Source organism: Tasmannia lanceolata, unplaced genomic scaffold (assembly GCF_043159265.1).
Source record: "Tasmannia lanceolata isolate RefF3 unplaced genomic scaffold, GAP_Taslan_0.1 ptg000004l, whole genome shotgun sequence".
Classification (NCBI taxonomy): Eukaryota; Viridiplantae; Streptophyta; class Magnoliopsida; order Canellales; family Winteraceae; genus Tasmannia; species Tasmannia lanceolata.
In genome coordinates, this window is record NW_027518681.1 from 13,824,629 (window position 1) to 13,832,500 (window position 7,872).

The 7,872-nt window shown below is 36.9% G+C and overlaps 1 long non-coding RNA gene across 1 annotated transcript; it reads right to left on the bottom strand.

Moving 5' to 3' along the window:
* Positions 1 to 1,166: 1,166 nt before the first annotated feature.
* LOC143875589 (uncharacterized) lies at positions 1,167 to 2,628 on the bottom strand. The gene is made up of 2 exons (XR_013250149.1): positions 2,462 to 2,628; positions 1,167 to 1,719 (listed from the first exon to the last, which is right to left on the bottom strand). It is a non-coding gene; the product is annotated as an uncharacterized LOC143875589 (long non-coding RNA).
* Between the last annotated feature and the right edge of the window lie 5,244 nt (positions 2,629 to 7,872).

The following is a 7,872-nucleotide window of genomic DNA, read 5'->3' on the forward strand; positions in this document are numbered from 1 at the left end:
CGATGATGAGGAAGAAAGGATAAACATTGTGGGTCGAGGGCTTGGCAGCGTCTTGATGGCTTGGAATTTGATTTTTCTGCATTTTGGAACAGATTTTCTGCGCTTCATTCATTTGAAACTATTAGATGGGTTGTATTAATCACTTAAGCTGTTGGTTTAGAATTAAAGTTTGGGCATAGTGTATTTTTCCATGCAATATGTGCCTCAAGTTTGTATCTTATGATTTACATGCATGGTTATCAGTGGAGTTCTGTTGGTAGGAAAACCTTTGCATTGGTATCAAATGGGCTGTGACTTCACAGAATTTGGTTTGTAGTAGCAGACCTGATATAGGCTGAAAGAAGCATATCTTGGGCAGATTTTTGCACCATTGAGAAATTCTATGACAGTTGTACTTGCACAGAAAAAAGTACAATGGGACCCACCTATTAAGATGATATAAACCATTGATAATGTGTCCACAACAGCACATATGCATAGAAAAAGTACTGTGGGACCCATCTTTGGTGGTTTGAAAGCTTAAATTCAGATTTTCTTTTTTTACAGGTTGTTGATGGATGATGATATTTTCACTCCCTGCATTACTTGCATTTTCTGGGAATCAATAGAGAACTTTGTGTCTCCGTTAATTAATGCTAACACTCTAATCTAGCATCAAATTACCAAATTTATGCTACGTGCATTGATATTAACAGATTTGTAGCTTTGAAGCAGCTGAGTTCATAACATAACTGAATCCATGAATTTGGCATTTACACTCGACTGAATGCTGCGGGTCTACTGTGTTGAACCCTATTGCTCGTTTCTAAGTTCTTAGTTTAAATCAAATGTAGAGCTCGAGTATATTATTTTGAGCTACAACTTTAGATAAAAGAGGGTCTTCTTCGGTGGATCCCTCTTGGTTCCTATTTAGTCCCATTCGTTTCATAAGTGTTTGTCCCTGTTGTTCCTATTTAGTCCCATTCGATGAGGTAAAGGGAAACATACACCACTTTAGAAAAAAAAAGAGTTTGATGTATGTGCTTTCTGTCAGTATGACCTAATAAAGAAATTGTGAAATCTTCCTTCCAAATCTGAATTACTTGGTCTCTACTAACACAGTTGGATGCTATTTTTTCTGTAGTTGCTGTAACACATCAAGACACAGTTTGATTTTGCTCTTGGTATCCTTTTTTGCAGCCGTTGATAGGCAATTCATTTTCATTTTTATGGACCATTTACGTTACATACATGGCAGGTCTAGAGAACAAAGCAAGCCAATACAATACCTAAGATCAGAGAAATAAACATGCTACACCCACCCGTTGATAAGCAATTCATTTTCATTTTTACGGACCGTTTACATTACATACATGGCAGGTCTAGAGAACAAAGCAGTCCTTCAAAGGCGATGTTCCTCCACTGTAAACTGCGGTAATTGGAAAGCATAGTAACAAACTTCACAGTAAAACCTAAGTGCAAGACGAACTGGTCACAGCAGAACTTGTTGAGGCTTGGGAATCCCCAGGAATGTTGGTCTCTTCTTTCCTATCTTTGCTAGGCCCACTAATGCCGTGGAAAAACGCATTAAGGTCAGCTTCTGCCTCCTCCCTACTCGTATAGGAACGAAAGCACGCTCCACTAAACCCATTAATTTGAACATGACAGTGTTGCCAACTGTCATATACACCTACCTGCCTTCCCTTAAAAACCACATAGAACTTTTTTTTCGCCATTAACCTGCACAAATACAATTAAAAATAACTACATAACTGAGAAAGGCTCAACAACAACAGTACGGAAAGCAACACTACTGCATCCATAAAGTCCACATATACAGAATAACAGCCATCTCTTAAAACTGAAAAACCAAACTTACCGACCTGGCCTTCCTCTTTCTGCTTGTCGGCTTCGCTGGTGAGGGGAAGGGAGAGGAGTTCTCGTGAGAGACGATGGTGGTTGTGGCCATGGTTGTTTTTTTTTTTTTTTCACATTTACTGTTTTTTTCAAATGCCGCTCCCACCTAAAATTAACTAGAAAATCAAACCCCGACCTAACCCTATCTTCTTATTATTTTTATGAAATGACCTAACCCTAAAATGGCGTACCTTTGAGGATGATCTGCTACCAGCTTTCGATAACCGGAGGCCGGACGATGACGGAATTGGCGTACTCGGCATTGATGGATTGGAATCTGAGTTTTCTAGTTAACTCAGATTCCAATCCATCAATTATAAATGATTCACAAAACCTAAAAATATTAGATTCGTCGGAATACCTACCAATCTGAGTTTCCGGTCACCGGAAAAACCGTAGTACGCCGATTCCAATCCATCAATTTTTGCTTAAGATGCAAACCCACAAAAAAATAAAAAAATGCTTTGCTACACAGAAGAAGCAAAAAAAATTTAGGGGAAAAAAGCTTCAGAGATGTAGAATTTCCCCATTTATTGAAACAAAGCCCTAAGAAGAAAAAAAATACCTTGCGGTGGAGGAAGCCCTTGCTCTTCTTGTCGGTGGAGAAACCCAAACCCAAACCACTTCTTCGTTTGGCTCGGTGGAGACAAAAACCCAAAGAGAGAGATGGAGAAACCCAAACCCAAACCCTTACTCTTTGCTCTTTGTTCGTTTGGCTCGGTGGAGGAGAAACCCAAACCCAAACCCTTACTCTTTCTTCGTTTGCGTCGGTGGAGGAGAAACCCAAACCCAAACCCCTTCTTCGTTTGGCTCGGTGGAGGAAAAACCGAAAGAGAGAAATGGATAAGAAAAACCCACACCCTTTTGCTCGGTGGAGGAGAAACGAAACCCAAACCCCTTTTTCGTTTTTTTTAAAATGAGAGGCTCGGTGGAGGAGAAACCCTTTTGCTCGTTTGGAGGAGAAACCCAGATTTCTAGAAATCTTTCTTCATGCGCTGTGGTGGAGGAGAAACCCTTTTGCTCGTTTGGAGGAGAAACCCGGATTTCTAGAAATCTTTAGCTTCACTTTTGCTCGGTGGAGGAGAAACCCATACCCTAGAAGTCTTTCTTCATGCGCTGTGGTGGAGGAGAAACGAAACCCTTGCTGTTTCTGAATGCTTTGTTTTTTAAAATGAGAGGCTCAGATCGATTTCATCGGACGGCTCACAATACACATGCGCTGTGGTGTAGCTAACTTGGCTACTCGGTCGTGTAGCTTCACTTTCCTCTATATATATATATATATATATATATATATATATATATATATATATATATATATATTTAATGGCACCTTTTTGTCAATATTTGTACAATGACTATAGACCACAATGTCCCTTAGCCACAAACTTTTAAGAAAGAAATTATGGTACATCAGGACTAAGGTGCTCATTAGTGATGCAGGGTAACTTGTAGGGAGAAGTCGATGCAAATGAGAAAGTACAAGTCTAAGCCAATAGGGGCTGAAATAAGGCACTGTGAGCTGAATTCTACTATTATAATTCTGCAAACACAACTCTTTCACGATCATAGTCACACAAGACACCTTTAACTTGAGATAAACAGCCACAAGATAATATCCGGAACGGTTTTGAGTTTTAACATTTAAGCTAATTTATCAAGTAATTGAGAGAACAATGGAGTAGTATCGCCATTAGAAAATTCCATCCAATAGTAGCTATCTTGCCATAGGGACTGTTCATGGTTCTACGCAACATTTAACTCACATTGGGATTAGATAGGCTTGTGATGGAAACCCCAAAGAATTTAGCAATTAACAATCCATGAAATGAGCTATGTTTGGTGTGAATTAGCAGGCTTTATGTCCTTGTTACAGAGACTTAACACTAATTAAAACAGAACAAAGCTTATAGGCTTCAATGGAACAAATTTCAGATTTGTTTGTGTGGAGATTTTTAGGCAATGCAATCATTCCCAAGAGACAAATTCAAATCCAAATAGGCTGAGATCAAACTCAAAAGGAGATGTCCAACTCATACAAGAAATTTAGGTCACTAAAAATTTGGTGAAGATGTTAAGTCCAACCAGAGAACCCCAATTTCTACATATGTTTGGTCACTCTAAATGAACTTCAAAGATGCATGCATTCACAAGCAAAGCAAAGCTCCAAATCTAAGAATTAACATCGCTTTCAACATATTCAAGAAGATAGGAACATAGTGTGGCTGCATAGGCTTATCTTCAAACACCGCATGTGCAAAACTAAGGGAGCCGAGCAATTCATTCAGCAAGAAACTCGGTTGTTGGACGGGACATTAGTTGGTATGAAAAGACCTCTGTACTGTCGGTGCTCAATTTATTGGCATATAGGTCCCAGAGGATTCCATTGCAATTCTAAATTACAAAAAGGCATCTAGTGACTTGGAAAGGAAGTAATAAAGACATGCTCGGGCACATTCAATGGAATTCCATCCAAAGCTCAAAATCCACTCACACACAGTTAGAATTTAACATTTGCACAACAATATTAAAATTAGTATTCCATAAGAAGGCCACATTTATGAGAAATTGTGCTTTAGGCTCTTAGCTTAGGACCTCTAACATAACTGACATTTTCACAAGCAACTGATGAGGATCTAACTGAGGCTGCCTCAGAGGATTAGTTGGAGATCCAAGTCGGGGAGAAAATCTCAAACGATAGTGAACTGGACTTGCAAACTGAGACTACAATTCTGTCGTGTTTACTTGATTCAAGCAATTCTTAATTTTTTTTTTAATTTCTATATTCTAATGAAATCAATGATTAAACCTTCTTACATATCATGAAGATCATAGAACTTTCAGAAAAAACATGCAAGGAATGGAGGATGTAAAGCATTGTTGAAATCACTTAAAACCTTGCTTTAAACCAAGAGGTTAAGTGGGGAAAATGAAATTAAGCTTCAAATCAAAGCTTTGAAATTCCTCCATTCCAAACAAAAATAACAAGCAAGGAAGTCTTCTTGCAAAACCCCAAGTCACCCAAACCCAAATCCATTTCATAAAAAACTAAGCTAACAAGGAGATAAAAGGGGTTTTATATGTGTTAACCCTAACACAAGGAAAATAATATATCACAGCGAGCTCTTACAAAATTTTCTAAGAGAAGGGAAGCAAGAAATGAAGCAATGCTCCTTTGTCCACAACTGAAGTCTCTATACATGTTTACGCTTAAGATAGATAGATTGGTTAGTGGGCTATTTACTCATTTGTTAATGAGAAACTTCTCTAGGAATGTCTTAAAGATGAAGGTAGACAACGACTTGCTTAGGAATTTATATCAGCCTTGGAGCTTTCCAAATGAATTATCATCCAAGCAATTTAAATTAACCGAATCATCATACCTTGATGATAAGAGAAACTATTTGTATAATATTTTTTAAGTTTACCATGACGTATTTCCATCTATTCGTAATTGACTTGTGACTTCAATATCTTTCATTGTTAAATAATAAAAAGAAACTTAGACAAAAAGAGCTAAATATACTTTTTTCTCCAAGTTTCTTTATAACTAATAACAAGATAATTAAAAACGCCTTAAACAAAAAGAGCTAAATATACTTTTTCTCCAAGTTTCTTTATAACCAATAACAAGATAATTAAAAACACCATAAACAAAAACAACAAAATATTCTTTTTCTCCAAGTTTCTTTATAACCAAAACAAGTATGTCCAACTAAGAATACCAAGTGGAAACAGGGGTCCGAAGTGCCGCAGGGAAAGATCATTCATATCACTCCTAAAACTTCCAATGCAAAAAGTTCTCCTAAACAGGTGGATAATAGCCAAAGAAAAGAAAGGACGGCAAAAAGCTGCCTCTCTTTGCTCCTCAGACATAAACAATTTTGTAAAATCTTGCAGCACCTCTAATACATCATTGCCTTTCCATTACAGCCTCAATCATACACCTTGAAGATGACTGAATGACATACATAATTAGAATGGTTAGTATTAACACGAACAAGATACAACAATACATAAATACCATATTTGTGATCAAAATACTACAACAAGCAAACACACCTGTCCATTAGCCCCTCAAACAAAGAATTACCGAGTAGCTACGTAGTGTCGAATGCACCTGTATCAGAGAGAAACGCTTAAAAAATCATTAATAAAAATAAAGAATTTTTTACATACCCAAATAAACCTGTTTTCCGGAAACCGTGCAAGAACAGCGATTGGAGGTGTGCAATAGAACCTTTCGCCGATTGATTGGCAGTAGGCGAAAGCAAAGAGTGAAGGGCTTTGTTGGGCAACAAAGAAAAGAAAAAGCACGGAAAAAGTATTAGTCCCTACTTGAAAGATGATTTATATAGAGACACTATTTAAATTCTAGTATTTTTCAAAAATACAGTGGCGCCAACACTTTATTTCAATAGGTTGTACACCATAGATCATCTCCATTAGATAATCCTAACCCTCTGATCTATAGAGGTTTCCATAATGTGCAGTCCCATTACGCTATTAGATCAAATAAACCAGTCGACATTCCTAAGCTTCAATAGCTAATCAACCCATTAGACCAAATAAACCAAGCCAACCTTGCTTCAACTAAAAATCCATAACCCAATAACCCAATAGATCAATTAGGTATGTTCTCCACAGGGTAGCAAGAATGAATTTATTTTATCCTAGAAAAGACTCGCTATCATGTGTTCGTGGATAAAATAGTAGCCGAACAAAATTAGTGAACAATAGACTTCTCATTTTGTTGATTGAAAGAGGATAAGCGCTATCCATTGAGTAAAGGGAAGGGAGGGTTTGCTGCAGTGATTCGGGCAGTTAGTAAAATAATTTTAGGACAAATTTGTGCAAGTAGACCCAATTTTGGTCAAATTGAGGTCAACCCTAGCCCAACTTAATGTAGCATTAACTCAATCCTAAATCGACCCAATTTTCATTTTGTCATCTAACTTTGTACAACCCACCTGCCTTAGGTTTTTTGAAAATCATAAATGACTCCAAAATTAATTTTTTACTCCCCTCTGTCAAATTCCCCCATTAGACAAAATAAACCAAGCCAACCTTGCTCAAATTGAAAACTCACAAATCAATAAATCAAATTGGGGTTGTTCTCCACAGCGATAGAACAAAAAACAAAAACCAATCCAACCTTCAAAAATTCAAAACTCATTATACCAATAGATCAAATAAACCAGTCCAACATTCCTAAGCTTCAGAGCTAATCACCCCCATAAGACCAAATAAACCAAGCCAAACTTGCTTAATCACAAAACTCATATCTCAATCGATCAAATTGGGTCTGTTCTCCACACAGTAGCAAGCATGAATTTACTTTATCTTTGAAAATACTCGCTATCCTTATGTTCTTAGAAAAAATATTAGCAGAGCAAAATTAGTGAACGATGGACAATTATCAGGAAAAAATTGTGCCAGAAGGATATCCAATTAAAGGAACAATTTGCGAAAGGATTTACATAACAGCCCCAATAAAAGAAGAAACAACATTCATACCAGCTTCTGAGAGCAGAAACTATTCAAAATTATAAATTTATTAAAACTCACTTTGATTGTAAGAAACAGTAGTAAAAAAACAAAAAGAATCGAGACAACAAGAGAGAAGGAATAAGGAAAAAAATTATCTAAGAAGCCCAACCTGCTCTGAGTCAGGAGGAGCTGATGGAGACTCTACCATCCATCTCCACAACTGCCCCATATCAGTGAAGCTTTGTTGCCAAAACATAAATAAAAATATCAATGTCATGAGATAATATGAAAACAACATAATGAAGTGACATTTACCACAAGATCTCCAATCAATTCTGACATGATTAGAAAAAAAGGAATGCATTTGCATTTAAAGAAGAGGAAAAACTATCAAATTTCTTCCCCATGATGTCATTGAATTTGTAAAAACAACCATGCATTCCCAAATGAGATGTATGTCTCTGATTTCAGGAAAAAAGGGATTTT